This window comes from Aotus nancymaae, unplaced genomic scaffold (assembly GCF_030222135.1).
Source record: "Aotus nancymaae isolate 86718 unplaced genomic scaffold, 86718_ANA_hifiasm-v0.15.2.pri h1tg000033l, whole genome shotgun sequence".
NCBI lineage: Eukaryota > Metazoa > Chordata > Mammalia > Primates > Aotidae > Aotus > Aotus nancymaae.
In genome coordinates this window covers 33,178,454-33,200,702 of record NW_026988447.1, presented here as the reverse complement: position 1 = coordinate 33,200,702, position 22,249 = coordinate 33,178,454, and the positions used below count along the sequence as shown (strand labels likewise).

Here is a 22,249-nt window from a genome sequence, read left to right as displayed (position 1 = left end):
GACTTGACACGATGTGGTGATGGATTAGGTATAGGAGACATGAAAAACGAAAAGGCAAAAGTATGATGCTACAGTTTCCTGGCTTGAATAAGAGTAGAGAGCAGTGCCCCTTTCCCTTAAGAAGTGAGATGAGTTGAACATGCTAATCAAAAAACATATCTCTTATTTTTTCCCATTCAACTTCTTTTAGGACATAATTAAGCAGTTCTAAATTCAGCTGGAGGACATAATATGAAAGTGGTGACTCTTCCTAATATGTTGCCAAAGTCTAAGTAACACATTTCTCACATTTTTTTTCTGAAATCAGGATATCTTGTAATGAATGCCAAAATAAACTTGCCAGGCTCTTGGCAGAGAAGCACTGTAGGGAAACTACCAGAGGGGATGTTCTGGCAGAGATTACACTTATGTGTGTTTGCACTTCCTTTTCCTTAATGAGAGTAGTTAATAAGAATGCATACATACACGGAATGCTATTTTGGAATTAACAAGTTCATTAGGGCAGGGCTCTTCAGAAACAACAAACAAACAAATATATATATACGTACACATATCTTAGTTGATGCCACCAGAATCTCTGTACACACACATACACACGTGCACACACACACACATGGATGGGGTGGGGAGAGAGAGAGAGAAAGAGAGATGATTATTATAAGAATTGGCTTATGCAATGCTTATGAGTCAGGGAAGGTTTTGCTGAAGCAATGACATGAGGCTGAAAACGAAGTCCCATAATCTGATTAATATTAGCAAGCTGTAGTACCAGGAAAGCTGGTGATGTAACTCAACTCAAGTGCAGGAGATTAAATTGGGAACAGAAGTGGGGGAGTAGGGATTTGGGGGCTGCTGGTGTTGATGTAAGTCTCAATCTGAGTACAAGACTGAGAATTGGGAGTACTGATGATGTCCAAATGCAGGAAAAGAATGCCCCAACTGCAAGAGAAAGCAAATTTTCACTTCTTTTGCCTTTTTCTTCTATTTAGGGACTTCAGTGGATTAGATGAGGTCCATCCCCATTGGGGAGAGCCAATCTGCTTTACTCCATTTACCTTTTAAAACCCTAATCTCCTTAGGAAACATTCTCACAGGTACACCCACAATAATATAGAGTTATTTTATTTTTAAATTCAATTTTAATTAACAAAATTATACATCTGTATTGTGCACAATATAATGTCTTAAATATGTACACATTTTGGAATGAATACATTGAGCTAATACATGTATTGTGTCACATACTTATTTTTTGTGTCAAGAATACTTCAAAGCTACTTTCTTAGTGGTACTGAAGAATATTGTTTTCCAAGCTACATGGGCATCTTTTTGACCAGTGAAGTTGACACCTAAAATTAACCATCACACCAAGAATATCCTCCATTAGAAGAGAAAATGGCAGCAGACCCACTCAAGTTATTGGATGGGAGCTATCACAGTAAGGCAAGTTCAGGTTCACAGAAATTCCCCCTGCACAGGATGAGTATTTGGAGAAAGTGAATGAAATTAAGACAGACAAGCAGTTTGACTACTTTTGTTTATAAATGAGAAAAAATGTGGAGGGGTGTTTTATGAATCTCTCAAGAAGAAGGTGTTGGAACTAATCCTAGAAGCCAGAAACAAGAAAGTCAACTGAGTCTAATATTGTAACTTAATGGCTGCCATATCGAAGATCTATGTTAGACCTCAGCACTGAGAGAATGGTTGTGCTCTTGAAGATCAATGAGGCCTGTCTAGGGTGGGACCAGCAAGAGATCTTTAAATCAGGGAAACTGGATGACCAATGTTTAGTTGATTTTCAGTGTAACACAAGGCGGCATTAGGAAGTAGTAGCAAAAGTGAACTAACCTGACAGGAGTGTTCACTCAGTGAATGAAAGCTGAGATGAACCTTTATGAATGGGACGGGAGTCCTGGGCTGTTGCAAAACACACAGCAATTCAAGCAGGGTATATTGTACTTCTTAAAAGTATTAAATACAGTGAACAATCATTAAAAATAAAGAGTTATTACTGTATGTGCATTCTGAATTTAATGAGTAGTTTGTATATGTAACAGGAATAAATTATGATAATGTTCTCATTGTCTGCATGAGAGTGTATATCATCCACTGATTTTTACTGTACTTGACTTATTTGCATTGGTATCAAACCAAATTAAAGTTTAATTTAAATATTTAACCAAAATCCTTGAAAATAAGAACATTAAAATGCCTTCTAAAAATATTTTGATAAAGTGAAACTTTCTTCTAACTACATTTAAAGTTATCAGACAAAACGATGAAAGGCAAATAAATTAACAACTATCTTGGAAATGTGGAAGTTTTTCCCTCCTCATAGGAGGGGTTGTTGTTATTATTTCTTTAATTGTTGAACACTATCATTTTGCATATATGCAAAAAAAAAATCCACAACAGCTTAGATGCAAACATTTATTATGATATTCACCCTAAGTAGCAAAAAGAAGTACAAGACTTTTCCTAGTTGTAACTGAGGGAATGTGTTCTCTTGCCGGGTCCATAAAGGGCGTAGTTTTAAGGGCAAGAACTTCCCAGCACCATGCCCCCCTCCCGTCTCTCTCCATGCCCCCTCCCATCTCTCTCCATTAGGGAGATTTAATGGTTTATGTTTAAATTTCTTGTGCTCCGGAAGAAACAAAAAGTCAATTACTCCAGCGGAAGTTCTAAGGAACTCCTTTTATTGACCTAACTCCTCCCAGGTTAAAAGTCCCCTTTTCCACACCCCTTCGGACTCCATGTTTGGGTCCCCTTCCATGAACACTCCCTTCATGGAAGCCATCTTTCTCTCCTTCCACACTCTCTCATGGAAGCCTGTCTTCCCCTCCTAAACTCCATCTCTCTCTATTCCCTTCCACTCGATGTAGAAACTGCTTTCCTCTCCTGGATTCCATGTTTCTGGATTCTCTCACTCAGTGTAAGAGTTACCTGTTTCTTTCTCTCTCCTTCTCCTGTTTCTCTCTGTCTTTAAATAAATCACTTTCTACAAACATTTACTGTGCACTGCGCCGTGATCCCCTCTTTCGTTCTTGAGAGGGCAGGAGACCAAGAAGTTGGAGAAATGTCCCCTCAGGGGAGCTGAGGGCACCCTGAACCCCTGAACTCTAATATTATGTAAGGATTATGTGTGTGTGTGTACATATAAATATTCTATACAATGTTAACATTGTTAATATTACATATGTTAATATACATTAATATACATTTATATCTATATTCTACACAATATTAACATTTCCCCTATTAAGCTGTTTTTAAAGTGATACTATGTCAAAAAGAAAAAAGAAAAATGATGCCATCTTAGAATGAAGAAATTATGGTCAAATCTGTCTTAAATAGTAAGAAACAGCTACCTCTTTGGGCTGAAATTGATTTTATTTTCATTTATATCAACAGATGCTAATTCTAAGAAAGTGTCTAATATTAAAAACTTTGTATCTCTGTTGATGCAGAGATACAAATAGCTCTGGATTAAGCTATAAACCTTACCAGGTGTGCAAAATAGAGTTAAAGTACTATCTTAAATACTCTTCTTGCTCAAATTGCTTTACCTTGTTTAAACAATAGACTGTTTTCAGTCTGGAGACAGATAAATAGAGAAGGACTGTATCAATGCTAGACGTTTATATAGCCCACCCCTTAATTGCATTCAAGTTTCCTGCTCAAATGGTATATACGAAAGACACCTTTCCTGACCTCTCCAATTACACACACATACACATATACACACAAACACACACACAGACACGCAAACACGTTGCCCTTCCTGCCTTCAACTACACTGTCATATATTACCTTACTTTATTTAGCTTCATAAGAATTATTACAATTTCACAATATCTTGCTTATAGAAGTATGTCCATTGAATTAAGAGCTTCAAACAATAAAGGTATAAGAATGCCTTAGTAGAATAGTAGTATCAAAAGTATGTAGAACACACCAGACACACATCAAGTGCTCAAAGCAAATATTGTTGCAAATGTGATTCATCTGGGTAACTTGTCAAAAATGACCTTGAAGATAACTATTGATCATTGTCCTTAAAGGAAGAGTCATTGCAAAGGAATATGCTTCTAAAAAAATACTCATGTATTTGGATAAAAAATCTGGAGAAGTGTTATCAGTCTGGGAAAGAATCAGCAGCAGCCATATGAGCTCTATTAATGATAACATTAATCTCTGCTGTTGTCTTGATTATTTCTGAGAAGGCATTTTTATATTTAGTTTTTTTTCCATTTCAGTTCCAGCTTTTAAGTTACTTCTTTACCCAATTTATGCTCTAAATTATTTACCAGTTTTTATATAATGTCTTAGCAGAAAACTAAACTTTTTTCCTAATAGTTAAAACTGACTGAATTAGAGAATGGGGTTATGTAGAAAGCGATCACTTTCATTTATAAGTATTTCTATAGATTTCTTTTTTAACTCTAGCTGTTTGGGAAGATTCTTCTTTCACTTTGAGAGGAAATGATTCTAAGGGTAATAAGTGCAACGTTCACATTCAAATCAATGATTTGATTACATTCTCAGAGAAAAATAAGTCCTGCAGTTACAAAATAAAATATAAGAATAATGAGAAGAGAAAGGCAGAGCTAAAACAATATCTGATTTTATAAATTAGCCTGAGTTAGAAAAGCTCCACCAAATAGCTTGTGGAAAACAGAGAGCTAGATATGAAGGAGATACTGAATAAATTATTGTGCAATTTGATTTAACTGAAAAAAGATTTGTAAATTTTGTCAATTTGGCAGAAGGTTAAAAATAATTCTATTCTTCTTAACTTATGCCTCATGAATTCATGATAAACATAAAACTAAATATGGAAGATTCAGTGCTAGGTGCTGTGGAGGATTTTTAAAAGTGCTAAGATATGTATCCTGCTTATAATAATCTTATATTCATGAATTTCTCTAATATAAGATCAAGAGTGGTGTGTAAAAGAGGAAACACTTAAACGTCAGGAGGTTCAGAGAACAAAGAGAATACTTTTAACTGGAAAGATGAGGAGAGGTTTTATGAAGCGAACTACATTTGTTCTTGTCTGGCAAGGACAAGTATGATTCAGACATGTGGCTGTGGGCAATCGAGTACTCTGGATAGTGAAAACAATGTGAACAGGAATACGTATTTGGGAAAACATGGGGTACATTTGTGGAGCTGTGCAAATTTTACTTGCTAAAGTTTGAGGGTTGGGTAAGAGTACATAGGGTGATGACAATAGAAACTTCATATGCAACCGGGTAGTGCAAACCTTGGGTGGAAGTGGAAAAAGGTTTATTTGTTTGATAATGGAAAAGCAGTAAGTATTGTTTTCCATGAGGGCCTGATATGTTCATTGTATTTTAGGGATATGTATGTGACATCAGTGGATATGGAAGCAATGAACAAGAAATTAGTTACAAAATGATTTTCAAGGTCCAGATGAAAGTTAATCGATTCTTCTAAAGTAAAAACTTAAGTAACTTCTGATAATAAGCATGGAATAAGAGTACAGATGTCAGATACACTGAACAAAAAATGACAGAACTTGGCCAATAAAAGAGAAGTCAAAGCAAATTATAAGTGATCTAAAGTTATAAAAATGGTTAAAAGTTTTACATAGATGTGTGTGTGTGTGTGTGTGTGTGTGTGTGTGTGTGTGTATGCATACACAGCTGACCCCTGAACAATGCAGGGGTTCAGAGCACTGACCCTCTGCATATTAAACAATCCATGTATGACTTTTGATTGCCAAAAACTTAACTGCTAAGAGCATACTGTTAACAAGAAATCTTCTTACTAATAAACAGTCGATTCACACATATTTTGTATATGTGTTATATACTGTATTATTACAATGAAAAGCCTTTTGCTTTTAGTTGTCATAAGATGTCTTTGATTTTTCTTGAACCATATTAGAATCCATGGGTATGACTTTCTTATAACAGTCCTGTACCCATATAAAATCTGCTTTTTGCTTTTAGTTGTCATAAGATGTCTTTGATTTTTCTTGAACCATATTAGAATCCATGGGTATGCCTTTCTTATAACAGTCCTGTACCCATATAAAATCTGCTAAGATGCAAAGATATTTCATAAAAAGTGCAAGGTGTCTGCACTTGCTTGCATAGCTGCACCGATGCCTTCCCAAATTTTTTTCTTTTTTTGATAGTGGTCCATACCCTAGATTCATTTATCTTGAAATAATGGGCAACCACAGCAGCAAACTTTAATCTGTAGTACATATTAAGCAATTCAGTTTTTTCTTGTAATGTCATTACTTTTCTCTGCTTCTTAGAAACATTTTCAGCATCACTACTGGCACTTCATATGGGTTTCATGGTTATTCATGGTTTACAGTATTGCACTAAACACAACAAAAATATTTGAGAACTATGAGAGAACAGTTTTTACTGAGATACACAATTTACTGGGGAGAACTGCTCATGGGGAGATGATCTGAATCACATGACGTTTTAAGCAGATACTTGCAACATTGAGTTTACCGCAATAGTAACAGAAGGTGGCTACAAAATTATTGCAGTAATACAGTATTACTACAATTAATTTTTATGTAGTTAGGATTTAATATTGCATACTGCATCTTTATGTTTGACAAACACTACATGGGACTAAGGATTAAGGTTAACATCAACACCAATATGCCATATGAATAGTATGTTACTATTAGATTTTTAGGGCTGTTGTAACAAAGTACCATATCCTAGATGGTTTAAGTAACAGAAGTATATTTTCTTCCATTTCTGCAGATCAAAAGTCCAAAATGAAGGTGGCAGGACCATGCTCTCTAGGAGGCTCTAAGGCAGAATGCGTTCCATGCCTTTCTCTTAGTTTCTGGTATTGAAGGCAGTTGTTAGCCTTCCTTGGCTTACAGCTGCATCACATCAATCTTTCCCTCTGTCATCACATGACATTATTTCTGTTTCTGATTTTACATAGCTGTCATCTTATGAGGACACCAGTCATATTGGATTATAATCCAGTATAATCTAATCCATATTGGACTATAATCCAGTGTAATCCCCCCTTTAATCCAGTGCAACTTCATTTTAATTTAACTAATTACATCTGTAGCGACCCTATTTCCAAATAAAATCATATTCTGAGGTAATGAGGGTTATGACTTCAACATGTCTTTTTTGAGGGAACATAGTTCAACCCATAAGCATACCCTTGACGTAATGTGATGAAAATTACATTTTACACTTCCGGTTTTCTTCCCCAAACCAATAATCCCATTCTAATCATTAAAACCATCAGAAAAATCTCAATTTAGAAACAAGCTACAAAAATTTATTTGATCAATACTACTCAAGATGTAAAGGTTATGTGTGCAAAAAAAAGTCTGAGAAACTGTCACAGTTAAATGGAATCTAAGGAGATCTGACAAACAGTACAATGTGATATTCTAGATGGAGTCCTGAAACAGAAAAAGATGGTGGGTAAAATCTAAGAAAATTTAAATAAAATATAAACTTTATTTGACATAATGCTGTAATTAATTACAACAAATATGTTGTAATTATAGTAGGGTGTTAATAAGAGAAATTTATTAGTTACTGGGTTATATGACAATTTGCTATAATATCGTCAGAAGTTTTTTTCTGTAAATGTAATGCTGTTCTAAAAGTTTATTTAAAAATATGTTTTCGGCCAGGTGCGGTGGCTCACGCCTGTAATCCCAGCACTTTGGGAGGCCGAGGTGGGTGGACGATGGGGTTGGGGGATCACGAGGTCAAGAGATCCAGACCATCCTGGCCAACATGGTGAAACCCTGTCTCTACTAAAAATACAAACATTAGCCTGGCGTGGTGGCACACGCCTGTAGGCCCAGCTACTTGGGAGGCTGAGGCAGGAGAATTGCTTGATCCTGGGAGGTGGAGGTTGCAGTGAGCCAAGATTGTGCCACTGCACTCCAGCCTGGCGCCTGGTGACAGAGCAAGACTCTGTCTCAAAATAAATAAATAAATAAAATAAAATAAATTTAAAAAATAAAATAAAAATATGTTTTCCATTGTGATTAAGGAATGAGATAATAAATGTAAAGTGATTTTCACAATGCATTACACATAACAGATGCTGTATAGTAGCTATTGTTTATATTTTATTTATAAATATTGAAATAAATTTTGAATAATTAAAAACAAATGAAATAAATTCACATTTTAATGTGAACTTTCTTCTTCCTATTTTAGCATATAATAGACATTTATCATGCTAAATGTGTATCTCCTGCTGAGATCCCCAGTGAACCAGCATAGTTTAGCAAATTTATAATTTGTACGAGTCTTTAGATTACGAGTGTCAAAGGTAACAGTTAAAGTAAAGTAATGATGATAGTAAATCGAAATAAGTTGAAATTTTATAAATGCATGGAATTTAATAGTGCTTTAAATTTCTGGATAGAGACAAGTCTAATTTCTACATGCTGACAATGGTTCTGACTGGGAAACTTAAGGTAATTACAGATAATGACATTTCTCAGTACAAACATGATGCTGTAGGATCATGGTTGCTTGCTTTATTTTGTTCAATGAAGAGGCTTGAATCTTTATAAAGATTATTCTGTTTAACTGGTAGAGACTCCAAGTTCCAATTTTGGAAAAGAAAAGGATGATCCTGTAACTAAATGCTCTGATAAGGAGTAACTGAGTGATTAGTACAGGCTGCTTCCTACAGTGGTTTACAAAATCCAACTCAATCAGTCATTGCCTCTTCAAAGACATTTGCTGCTTTTTTCCTCATTGAGTCGGCTTTAAAATCAGGAGCCCCACTGCTAGTCCTCAAATACACCAAATCAGCTCCTGCCTGAGGGCCTTTGCACCCTCTTGTTTAAAGCATTCTCTCTCCATTGCTCTCTCTCTCCCTTCTGTCAGGCCTTGGTACTAATTTCACTTGGTAAAGGCATCCTTTACCACTCTATTTAAGATTATAACACTGCCCTATCCCTCCACCCATCCTATCCCCCTTCCTTATCCTACTTTTCTCCACAACACTAATCTCCATCTCACACAATTGTTCTCTAATTGTTCTCAGTTATTCTCTAATTTTAGTTTACACACGGTCTTCTGCACTAAATTGAAGACAATAACTTTGTCCTCTTTTGTTTTCCACTATAATCTAGTGCCCCAACAGTGTCTGCGACTTACAGGGTGCTGAGCAAATATTTACAGAATAAAAGGTAAACAATAAAAAGTTAATAAATTTATTATTAAATGAAGTTCTATAATATTTTTAGTTGCCTTTTTAAATGTTATTCATTGTTTTGTCTAGTTGGGAAATTATATTTATATTTCATACATTGCATATAAGCAGAAATAAAATTCATATTGTGTCATAGAAATTCCAAATCTTCATGGAATCAGTATGAATCTAACAAATGAACCATTATGATCTAATAGATGTTGTATTTTTCTTCTTTTTCTTGGAGACAGGGTCTTGATCTGTAGCCCAGGCTGGAGTTCTGTGGCACCAGCATGGTTCACAGCAGCCTGGATCCCATCGGGCTCAAGGGATCATAAGTAGCTGGGACTAGAGGCACATACCACCACGTCCATCTAATTTTTGTATTTTTTGTATTGACAAGATTTTGCTGTGTTGCCCAGGCTGGTATCAAACTCATTGGCTCAAGCAATCCACCTACCTTGTCCTCCCCAAATGCTGGGATTTCAGGCATGAGCCACTCTGCCTGGCATGATGTTTTCTTCCCAGTCTCAATGATACAGTCAAATGCAAAGATTCTACGAGGACAAATAGTATCAGAATGTTCTTATTGTTCTTTAAATCACCTTGTTACTGAAATAAGATGGTTAAATATCTTTCTGTGATCTACTATTTACTCTTGATTGTAATTCATTATTTTCAGTAGAAGATTTATATATCTGACTTATTAACTTAATAGACTGTAAAGATTTCGCTGGCAACATGTAGATAGATTGCTAATTTGTATAATAAAAGAAAATGCTGAAATTTTTATTTGCATGCCATGATTCTAATAATGCACTTGCCCTCTCATAAAAACATTAATTTTGATGTATGGCATAGATGGGGATTAAACAGTAAACATAAAACACAATAGTCTAAATGATTTAGATCTATGGGTGGCTTCTAAATTAATCATCAATTTAAGAAATAAAAATGATGACAGTATCAGTGAGGTCAAATAAATATGGATATCTGCTTGAAAAAGTAAAGCAGATAACAAGACTGCAAGATGACAATCTTTTTATATACTTTTACACATGTACTGTTTTTACCTTCAATAATATGTCATTTTGGTCACTACATAATACAAACACAATTACATAAATTAACATGAGTCAACATTTTTAAAAGATGCTATTACTTTAGGTTTCTTTTCTTTGCATATTTGCTATAATTCCAGCTCCTTGAAATGTATTTTTTCTTTTTACTATAGCTTTTCAACTAGTTAGAACCTAATCACTTATTCAATTTGTCTGCACTTAAGAAAAAGGATATGCAGACTTTCTCTTTGTATTTTGTGCTTTGCTGATGGTATTTATCTCCGTAATTAACATTTTTTTGTACTTTCATGTTGAAAAAGATGGCATAAATAACTTAAGAAACTGTAATAAGAGAAAGGAATGAATATAATAACATATAATAAAACCTAACCATATATGCAACCCTAGATTTAGCTTTTGTGAATGATTTATACTTTCTCCAAAAAAAATTTAGTGACTACAGAATATTTAATAACAATTATTTTTATATCATAATTTTACCTATTCCTGCACTGTTTTAAATGTTGGATTTATTTTTGTCATTGCAAGTAATGTTATAATTAAAATCCTTGGACATTATCTACTTTGGATGCATCACAAAACAGAGCCAGGATAAAGATCTGGTGCAGGTGCTTCACAGGGGAGGTGAACTCAGGAAGCAGGTCAGAGGGAATAAGTAGAGGCAGCTGGGGAAAAGAAAGAGCAAATGGGGAGGGGGAGGGGGTTATAGATAAGCGCTGTGGGCCTCTCGGGCTCAATCCTCCGTGGTCCTCTCGGGCTCAATCCTCCTTAGGCCTTTGCAGGAACTTTGGAATGTACTCCAGAATTGTCTCTCCTAAAAACGAGGAGGATTTATCTGTTTTGTTCCCTTTGTGGAAGTTTGCCTCTGCCTATCTCACTTCCTAGTTGCCCTGAACACAGGTGGAGCCAGCTGAAGAGGCTTAGGAAGCCTGGAGCAGCAAAGCACAGGGTTCTGGTGAGTGTCTGAGTAGGGTATTATCAGCTTTGTTTAAGAACTGTGCACCGTAGCTGCAGATGAAATGAAATGTAGATCTCTGTCAGATACACCTTCTCCAGGTTCTGGCCAAGATCACAGTGATAAGCCAGTGCTGTCCACAGTCCTAGTTCACTCTAGTCACCAGTCCTAGGTCAGGGCTTAGGCAGCGTGACTTCTCCTTGCTGACTTTATAGGGCTGGTTGCAGTGACTTTGCAACTTTATACCCTCTAGGTCATTTGGAGTCCTGGCCTGATGGGAGGACATGAGATCACCAAGAAACTCCTGCAATGAACCTTACAAAGAAACTTTGCAAATATGCCAAGTGTCAAATATTCCCTTTCTGCTCAGACTTTTCCATTAGTATGCAAATATGGCATTTTATTTTCCAATCTTAAAAATAATAATAACATAACTCAAGACCCTCCTTTCCTTTTACCTATCATTGCATTTCTCTCCTTTTTTGTACAACTAAACTGAAAGGTATGGGGGGGGTGTATTTTCTACTCACAGTTTCAAATTCCCCTCCTCCTATTTTCTTTTGAAAATATTAGTTAGACTTTTGCCATTAATCTGTGGAAACCTCCATTATTAAAGAGGTCACTTAATCCAATGTCAGACTTATTTGACCTGTTAACAACATTTGATAAAACTATGTTTCTTCTCCTCCTTGAAAAATTTCTTCACTTTATTTAAAGATTTTTCCGCCTGCATAATTAATTGCTCTAGCTCAGGCTCCTTTGGTACTACAAATAATTAAATGTTACATAACATATATTTCCTTAATTTTTGCCTCTATCTTAAAGAAGGAAGTGAAAGAATATGTATCTCTATATTCCTTTAAATTTCACTATAATCATTACTGGGTGTCAAACCTTTATATCAAGGTTTTGATATTTTTATAGCTTCTTCATTCTTTCTTGAAATATTAATTACTACTATTTGCTAAATACTTACAAAAACAATTCAATAATTTGTTAAGAAGATTTCTAAAATTACTACTCAATTTTCTTATAGGAGGTAACAATGGGATTGGGGTCTGAGTTTATTCATCCAGGAAGGAGGTAAATACATTTTATTAGGCAAGAAGGTATAAAAATATTATTCTTATAAATCAATTTCTAAACATAATTCTACCTCACTGTTTATTAATTTACTTGTATCTGAATAAAATGTGTAAGGAATTGTTGATTGATTTTTCTAGGTATTTTATAGTTTCAAATACTTTCTTTAATGTTTACAGAAAGACCACTTGAACATTGTTGGATATGTGAAAGCAAACTTTAATTACAATTTCGTCAAATGCTGAACTGTGTCTGCTGTAGCATGCTCTCCTTAAGACTTCATTTGAAGAATGGACCTTCATGGGTTTCTTATTGAACTCTTAAATTGGTAAGCCTCCTTTCTTGTTATATTCAGCAAAGTGACTGCTTAGGTCAAACTTCTCTTAGAAGACCTTAGAGACAGGTCAGAGACAGGTAAAAATTAAAACACATTCTAACTGATTGAGTGTTTTATATATGAGTAAATATTATAGAAATTAAATTATTAGAATCATGATTTTTATTAAGCTGAAGACTCATTTATTTTCTAAAAGAATAAGTACTTTTTTCCATATAAATCATCAAACTTTAGATAGTATTATAATGCAAAAGTATAACCCGAAGCAGATTGAGTTTTGAATTACAATTTGAAGTAAATTATTTAAATATTTTTAGAACGTGATGTATTAAAATAATGAGAACCAGAATATGATGATTCATTAATTATATATTTAAATAATTTGTTTGAATATTGAACTCCTGTTTGCATAAATGAATTATACATGAACTTAGAAGATATTGAATCTGGTAAAATTAAAATTAATAATGTCCTTTTGAAACATATGTTCTCTAAATGATTATTAATTTATTAAATTTTATAATGCTAAATGCCATAATACTGGTCTTTAAATTTAATTTTACTTTTATTATATTTTAAAATACAAGGCCACTAAAAGATTACAAATATTTTAATATTTTAAATATAGTTTACTAATAAAAAACGTAATAGTTCAATGCTTCAGATGCTGAACTTTCATCTTTTAGTTAGGCAAAATAGTATAACAAATTTTTTATTTAAAATCAAATTTATTTTAATCATTTAAATGTATTACTTACAATTTCAACTTGAATTGATTATATTAAAGAAGCTGAAGTTTAAATCACAAAAGCATATGTAGATAAAGAAGGAATTGCAATAAACAAAACAATTGGCAATTTTCTTCCTTCAAATTGAAACAGTTTAAAAAATAATCTATTTCTACCATCCTACCCTTACTTTTCTCATTCATCGGATACATTTATTAAAATTCCCAGTTGCGTGGTATGCAAGTCATCCTCATATACATCATCCTATATTCTACCTTCACCTTGCATCTGAGATAGGCAGGACAGGGTTTGTTTTATTAACACTTGGTTTGTGTAAGGAAGAACTAGATACTGAGATATAACATGCTAAATTCAAGGTTGAAAACTAACTTAGTAACTAACCCCTGGCAATATTGTGTTGTCTTCTGAGTTTTGGCACACAAAATATTGTTGAGGTAAATTGTTAAGCAAATAATACAATACTACGAAAGTAATCAGTTTACACATGTTCCCACTTTCATTACCATTTTACTTCTTACAAAAAAATTACCGTAATATACCCTTTTTTGAGCCTATTCCTCATGATAGAGAGTATTTGCAAATAAATTATGTCATAAGTAGAACAAAAAGAGGCCAAATTTGAAATCTCTTAAAATGAATGATTAGCTTTGGTATATTTTCCTTTGCTGTTTATTTTATTTTATTACTTAATGAGGCAGCTTTAATTTTAAATATGGTTAAATACAAATAATTTAACAGCATCAACTTCTAACGGAACATCTGTCAGTGTTAGGTTTTAGAACACACACTTCTCAAAGTTTAGCTTTTTAAAATTTTCCTTCAAAATTTTGCTTATGTATTATTATCCTGTAGGAGAGACAGTATTTTATCTCTAACCTCTTAGGGTTTTAGGCTGGGCCTGATAATTAAATTGATATAAGACAGATTTAACAGAAGTATATACATTTATTTAAGTCATATAGAATATGGGAGCTCTCAAAAAGAAATGACGACTCAAATAAGTGGCAAAACTTAAATGCTTTGATTGTAGATTAGACGAAGAGGCAATTGTGGGAAAGTAACCAAACCAGTAGAGAAGGCTAAGAAATGATAAAAATTATTCCAACAAGATCTGTTTTTTTACATGATTATTTAGTCCCCAATTCTCGTTCTTAATAAGAATGTTACTCTCCTTCTGGAACAAGGAGGAAATCTACACAAAGATTTTATCTTCTGCTTTCAGGAAGAAAGAGGGGAGGGTCAGAGTCCCCGTCTTGCATCTGTTTTGTTTGTTTGTTTGTTTGTTTGTTTTGTTTTTTTTTAAAGTGCCTTTAGCTCAAAATAATCCTTATGCCCAAATGGTGTATCTGGGTTACACAGGGCTATATCCTTTTCATAGAAAAATGCGAAGAATGATTTTTTTAAAAACAAATTAACTTGACGACAAACTTGAGAACAATCACAGGACAATGTTCCTAGAATAACTCACATTAGGAAAATAAATCAAATTGGTGGCCTTTACCTTCTTATGTCCCAGCACTTGTCCAAGTACCATTTGCTTCTCTGGTTTATTTGAGACAGAGTCTCAGTCTGTTACCCAGGCTGGAGGGCAATGGCATGATCTTGGCTCACTGCAGCCTCCATCTCCTGGGCTCAAGTGATTCTCATGCCTTAGCCTCCCAAGTAGCTGAGACTACAGCCCCACCAACCCCTCACACCTAAGTTTTGTATTTTTAGTAGAGATGGGGTTTCACCATGTTGACTAGGCTGGCCTCAGGTGATCTGTCCATCTTAGCCTCCAAAAGTGCTGGGATTACAGGTGTGAGCCACTGTGTCCTAACCATTTCCTTAACTTCTGAAAGTATTCATAGTATATTTGGGCAGATAACAATTATGCACATATTATTGGAGAATTTTTTTGCTTTTCTGGCTCCAAGAAAAATTCAAGCTGACATTTAAGTCAGTTCCACCCACTGGTTGATACTCCTGCCATTCCATTATCCACTCTACTGCAATCCTAAGAATCAAGGACCACTTACTGTATTTATTTGTAATGTAGGAACTGGGTTTTTAAGTGTCCTAGTTATTGAAAATGGTTGTCCACAGAGAGTGTTTTTTATTCAGCTGAGCACTGCCTTGGAGTATGAGTTGATAATTGTCACTGGGAAATCCATGGCTGATGACAAAAGGAAAACCTGTTAATGCCACCATTCTTTGAGTTGGTTCCCATTTCTTTTTCTAATGATGTTGATTTAGGAACTTGTCCAGGGTTCTGGGCAACCGTGTTGTGCCGACTTTCTTCTTTTCAGATGGTCTCTCTCTGGTCAGATTTCCTTATCATATGTCCTAGTCATCTCATCCCAAGTCCCAGTGACTCAATTTCACACTCAAATTGGACAAATTTTGGACTCTTTATCCCTTTTTCCCTCAATATATTGCTTAAGGTATAAATGTTCTGTGTTGTTCCTTCATTTCTTAGCACTTAGGCATCTAATTGCTTTTATTGTCCCAAAAATCTATGAAAAAGATGTTCTATTTTGGTTTCAAGGCTACAGTCTCTCTTCCCCAGTTGAAAAATCTCAATTAATTTTCATTCATTTTATTGGCCTATTCCCCTGGAGCATCTGAGTGAAAAAAGGTAATAGGTTAGAGCCTTAGTTATTCTCCCTAAATTTGCTTTCATGGAAACCAAGCTGGAAGTGTAAAAGAGGGAAGAGGACAGTTTAGTATAGCATTTCCTCTCTATTTTCCAATTCCTACCTGTGTTAGTCTATTTTGTGTTGCTATAAAGGAATACCTGAGACTTAGTATTTATAAAGAAAAGAGTTTTATTTGGCTTTTAGTTCTTCAGGCTGTATAAGCATGGCACGAGCATCTGCCTGATTTCTGGTGATGTCTCAGGAAGCTTTTACTCATGGCAAAAGATGAAGGGGGAAGAGGTGTGTTACATGGAATGGCAAAACAGGAAGCAAGAGAGCAAGAAAGAGGCCTTTTAAACTATCAGAACCCATGGGAACTAATAGAGCAAGAATTCACTCATTACCTAGAGGATGGAGCCAAGCCATTCATGAGAGATCTATTGCCATGACCCAGACACCTCTCATTAGGCTCCACCTCCAACACTGGGGATCACATTTTAACATAAGATTTGAAGAGGACAAACGTTCAAACTATAACACTGACTTTCATTATCTTATAACTAGATAAGGTCTCTGGGACGTTGTTAAAGAAATTATGAAGCAGAAAAAACTTTTGAAACTCAAGTTGGGTTCTAGAACACCTTTTCTTAGAATTAAAGAGAATGTTCTTACTCAGTTACAAGCAGATACCACATTTCATTCACTAAACTAATGACTTTAATCTTGAAATACTGTTATGTATTAATATGTATTATTAAATGTACTTTAAGGATTATCATAGTGAGAAGCAGACAATATATATTTCTCGACATCACATAACTGACAAGTAGTATAATTGAAATTAAAAGCCAAATCTTTCTAACCTCAAACTCTTTCCTTCTCTGTTTTTCAGCCTAAGCCTGTTCATAACAGCTTACTTCATACTCTAAGATACATATAAAGTATAGTAATGTTGACTATACTCATAGTTTGAAAAGAAGGGAAGTGTTCAGAAAAATGAACCTGGGAATAAAATAGAAACTTCTTATTGAAAAGATCTCCTTCCAATAAATTGAAGGTGGATGATTTTTTTTTTCTTGCCATTTCAATAGAAAATCTTGCATTTTAAATATGTTTGCTACCCATAAATTTAGATTACTTTTTGATTTTAACATGGTGTTTTAGGAATTTTGAAAATGTTGGATTTAAATAGAATATCTTTGTATTTGCCAAAATGTATCTAAAAAAGTTACATTTTTTTTTTCTAGAGAAGACTTAGCCCACAAAAGTTCCAGCCAGTTCACAGAATCTCCTCATTTTAAAAAATTAACTATTCTCCATATGGAGATATATAAAAACATAAATTTGCATTAGGTCTTGAGATAATTCAAGTAGTAGAATCTGAGAGTTGGCAGTGAGGTGAATGGAATGTTATTTTAGAACAGTTCTCAAGGAGTAATTCTCCTAAAGATTAATTTTAATTTTAAATCAAACAAGTTTAAACGACTATGAGAGTATTGAGGGAAAGTCCAACGTGGGCAAAAATCTCTAAGATAGGGCGTCATTTTGAGAAGCTTTCTTCTAGGATAGACACAAATTATTTGAATTTCAACCATCAAGACAGAGACATTAGAGGTTTATTTTAAACTTACTACTAACTAGTTCTGTTCTTTCTATGAAAAAAAATAGTGATGGCATCTTATGTTGGGATTTCCTTTATGGATTATGTGAGATAAAAATTAAACTGCATTTTGTAGCATCTTGATCAAACTTTAGTAGTTAACCATGAACCAAATTATAATGATACTACTACTACTACTATTTTTTCTAATAACAATAATAATAAAGATCCAATTTGAGTAACCCAAGGGAACGATGAACTAGAAATACAGTTAACCAAGATACAATGTAATGTTAAATTTTGATCTTTTCTAAGAATATGTGAATATTAATAATTATCTTAAAGATAAACCTTAATTTTCTGTAACTTTAGAAAACATTCCAATTACTAACACATAAAGCATTTATTCCACCTAATGTCACTATAGTGATATTTTATAACATTTATCATTTCAGAGCCATATGTGGTCAACCTTCATTTCATATTCTTATAGATATCACCTTTTCAATTTATTTGCTTGATAGAGTAAAAGATGTGAGACCCAAGTGAATGAATGTTTATATAGGAAACCACTAACAAGTTTCCAGCTACTTATCAAAGTGTTGTTATATAAATCGAAATGTTAAAGCAACTAAAACTTAAAATTTAGGTCTTCTAATAAAAGAAAAAAACATTTTAAGGAACAAGAATGTAAACCTTTTTAGTAAATTCAGATTTAAAAGATGTCAAAAATTTATGTGAAGTTTGGGAGTCATGCAAAAAGATGGGCAGCACATAATTTCAGTGTCACATGAGGTAACATCTGTTCAAGCATCATCTGTGTAAATATACATAGTTAACCTCACTGTTTCCTGTTGAGGAAAATTCCCTGATCTATTAAATTTACATGGTAAGTCATAGATTTTGTACAGTAGCCCTTCAGATAACTTCTGTTCAGTGGAACAGATAACCCTTTAATTAACCATTTGTAGCTAACCTAGAATCTCAACTTGGAAAACATTATTTAAACCAGTTGTCTTAGTGTTTTTGGGCTGCTTTAACAAAATGCCTTAAAATGGTTTATTTAGAAACAACAGAAATTTATTGTTCACAGTTCTGGAAGCTAGGAAATCCACAATCAAGGCATCAACAAATTTGATATCTGGTAGGTGCTCATGCCTCACAGACGGTGCCTCCTAAGTGTCCTCACATAGCTGAAGGACAAAAGGACAAACCAGCTCCCTCAACCCTCTTTTATAAAGATACCGATCCCATTCATGATGGCTCCACCTCATCACGTAGTCACTTCCCAAAGGACCCACCTCTTAATACCAAGATATTGGATATTCGACACCAAAATACAAATTTTGGTGGCACATAAGCATTCAAACAATAGTACTAGTTGTAAAATCTTATACTTCCCCCATTATATTGCCTGAAAAATTTAGACTAACAAAAATGAGTTTAAGAAAACCTCCATATATTACTTAATTTTCTTCTGACTTCAAAAAGAATGGTATCTCAGCTATATCAGACCATGAAGACTTTTTCTCAAAAAAGTAATATATTTTATTTTTATAGCAATTTTAGACTTATGGAAAAAAAATTGAGTAGAAAGTATATATTTTACATAACTTCCTGCCTCCTTTTTGTTTCTCCTATTGTTGTCTTACATTAGTGTGGTACATTTGTTATAACTGAGGAACCAATATGGATACATTATTATTAACTAATGTCTATAGTTTACATTAGGGTTCACTGTTCATGCTGTAGAGTTCTATAGGTTTTGACAAATGCATAATGTCACCATTACAGGATCGCATAGAATAGTTACACTTCCCTTAAAAAAAATCTTCTATGTTACATCTGTTCATCTCTTCTTTCCTTCTCCCCTGCAATCTTGGCAACCATTGATCTCTTTGTTGAGTATTTTTACCTTTTGCAGAATGTTATGTAGTTGGAATCATGTAGTATATGGCCTTTTCAGACTAGTTTCTTTCTTTTACTAATATGCATGTAAGGCCCTTTTCTGTGGATTAGGAGATCATTTAAAAAATCATTGAAGAATATTGCACTGTATGACCATTCCATGGTTTGCTTATTCTTTCACCTATTAAAGGACATCTTCGTGGTTTCCAATTTTTGACAATATGAGTAAAGCTGCCATAAACATCTCTTGAATGTTTTTGTATGGACTCATTCTGGTAAATATCAATGAGTACAATCACTAGATAATCACTGATAATGGGCTATTTCATAAGAAATTGCCAAACTATTTTCCAAAGTGGTTGTAAGACTTTGCATTCCCATCAGAAATTAATAGTAATTCCTGTTGATATATATCCTCACCAGCATTTGGTGTCCCATTAACTTTTTATAACAAATATTTTACAAAAGTTCTCATTAATATTCTAAAAAAATCATGCATGAAATGTGTATAACCTAAAACAAAGAAAGTACATATTCTATCACATAAAGGAAGAATAGAAGTAACTTACCAAGCAATAATTTGTATTGCAATGTATAAGTGATTGAGCTTGAGTAAGCCTGATATTATCATGCAGAAATGAAATGCTTGTATTTAAACTATTATTGCTAAGAATGTAAGAGCTATGAACATGGACTGATACTAGGGGATTTTATGAGTGACACAAATATCACAAATACTAGTGGCATCGAAATTATGATTTTTCTTAAATCTGAAATAACCTTGGTAAAATTTCATTTGAAACAAAATAAAGTTTCCTCTCAATTTATGGAGTACCAGCAAGTACTTGCCTAAGGTCTTGGAAATGGCAACTTTAAGTGAAACAATGTATACCAAAACCAATTTTCCCATAAACTGATTGATCTAAACAAAAGTTATGCTTTTATAGCATATTTCTGGTCACAAAATCATCACCAAACTTCTAAAGAAAGACCAAAGTATTTCTGAAATTAACATTTAAAGAAATGTGAGCTATATATACACTTAAGAAAGGTTTATAAAGAACAAGTCAGATAATTATTTACCCAATTATTCCAGTTCAGGATAATGGGTAGCCAAAGCTTATCTGGACAGCTTAGCACGCAAGGAGGGAACTGACCTTGGACAGGACACCAATTCCATCACAGGGCACATTCACACACAGACCCACACTCACTCAGACCAGGAAAATTTAAACACCAACTCACCTACTGTGCACATCTTTGGAATGTGGGATGAAGCCAGTGCACCTGGAGAAAACCCAGGAAGACATGGGGAGATAGGGCAAACTCCACACAGATAGTGGCCCTAGCGAGGTATCAATATTACTCTTTTCTCATCAATGTCATAATAAAACAACATTGAACTAAATGAAATTATTTGAGGGCCTGCTATAATTTCCTTACTAAAAACTTCAAAGTATATTTGGAAATAAACACACAAAAATAATATATATTAATATTAAAGTGTAGTTGGTTTCAAGTCTTGAATTGTTAAAAATAGGCCTTTAAACTATAAAAACATTTCCTGAAACATCTGAAAACATTCAAAGAGGTGGGACTGCCCTATACAGGACATGGTGCTAGTAACTCTTGCCCTAACCTATAAACTTCCACAGCTCAGCCCATCGGTGTAACAACCAAAATTCCTCTCAGGCTTGGAAAACCTGAGAGTTTGGGTTACAGTACTCCACTGGCTTGTATCATTAATCGTATGATTAATGCAAATTTTGGAGAAAATTCATCATTTTGAATCTTAAAAAAAAAATCAGGAAATATATGTATTAAACATTAAAAATAAGAAAGAAGCTGTTAGAGATATCTAGGTTGAATGTAGGAAAGTTTCTACTTAATATGATAACATGAACATAATACTTGCAGTTTACTTACAAGCATATAAAATCTTCAAGAAGCTTTAAATCTGAAAATTTAGATACAGTGATAAGACATTTGATTTCAGTGCAATTGACTCAAAATTTATAATTTTATATTGCTCTGAGATAACATCTTTTATAATTTGATTGGATTGAGATTGTATTTTCCTTCTGCATTTAATACAATTGTCCTTTTGTTATTTTTTCCTCTTTATTCCAGGTGTATCTATTCCATACTTTTATTAATAGAATTCTAAATCTTTACTTAATATTATTTTAAATATTGTTGAAGATAATTTTACCTTGACATGTATTGTTTTTTTAAAATTTTATTGATTGGTCTTCAGATAATACTATAAGTAATGAAAAAATCACACTTAAAATAATATGATTCATGCAAATTTTAGAGAAAATTTATCATTTTGAATCTTTAAAAAATCAGGAAATATATGTATTAAACATTAAAAATAAATGGGAAAGAAGCTGTTAGAAATATCTAGGTTGAATGTGGGAAAGTTTCTACTTAATATGATGACATGAACATAAAATAAGAGAAAGGAATAAGAAAACATAGTAAACAAGCTTTGGAGAAGTAGGAATTACAGAATTTATCTATGAGGGTGAGCGTGCAATAGATAGATAATGATTATGAGCTACCTGGACTAACTTCTGGGTTAATATGGTAGTAATTAAGAAGTCAAGAGTAGGAGCAAGTTTGGAAGATAACAAACTTGGTTATTTACTCTTAAGGTTAGCAAATAGATTGGGGACCTAAACAATATTCCAAGAATAAGAAATAATAAAAGTAT

The 22,249-nt window shown here is 33.7% G+C and overlaps 1 long non-coding RNA gene across 1 annotated transcript in view; it reads left to right on the top strand.

Annotated features, from left to right (window-relative positions):
- Positions 1–11,073: 11,073 nt before the first annotated feature.
- LOC135277789 (uncharacterized) overlaps positions 11,074–22,249 on the top strand; it is a 275,047-nt gene continuing 263,871 nt past the window's right edge. Inside the window, exons 1-2 of the long non-coding RNA XR_010345380.1 lie at positions 11,074–11,235; positions 12,498–12,646. This is a non-coding gene — a long non-coding RNA (uncharacterized LOC135277789). The remainder of the gene's footprint in view (positions 11,236–12,497; positions 12,647–22,249) is intronic.